The following is a 395-nucleotide window of genomic DNA, read 5'->3' as shown; positions in this document are numbered from 1 at the left end:
AGATACCTCCTCATTAAACGGGGGGGTATCCCCCTTGCCATGCCCCGCTCTAGCTCTTCCGGTTCTCGGAGGGCTACTTCGGTTCATGGTCAGGGAGACCTGAGGGTTACGGTGAGAGCTTCCCTGTCGAGTACGTCTCCGCGGGCCTCTCATTCCTCAAGCATGGCGCACCACCTGGGGTTTCCGGACGAGTGTGCTGGGTCCTTAGACAGGGCGGGGTCCAGCATCTTGTGTGGGACACATGCAGAGGACAGGATATCGATCGCTGTATCGGAGGGCGAGCTAGGCTCTGGAGATGAGGATTCAGCTGCGCTGCCACCGTCAGGTAGAGTGGCGTTGCCCGAGTCAGATCCAGAGCTGACCGCCATGCTTTCCCGGGCCGCCGAGAGTGTCGG

The sequence above is a fragment of the Sinocyclocheilus grahami genome, unplaced genomic scaffold (assembly GCF_001515645.1).
Source record: "Sinocyclocheilus grahami isolate Dianchi unplaced genomic scaffold, SAMN03320097.WGS_v1.1 scaffold57.1, whole genome shotgun sequence".
NCBI lineage: Eukaryota > Metazoa > Chordata > Actinopteri > Cypriniformes > Cyprinidae > Sinocyclocheilus > Sinocyclocheilus grahami.
This window is presented reverse-complemented; position numbering follows the sequence as displayed.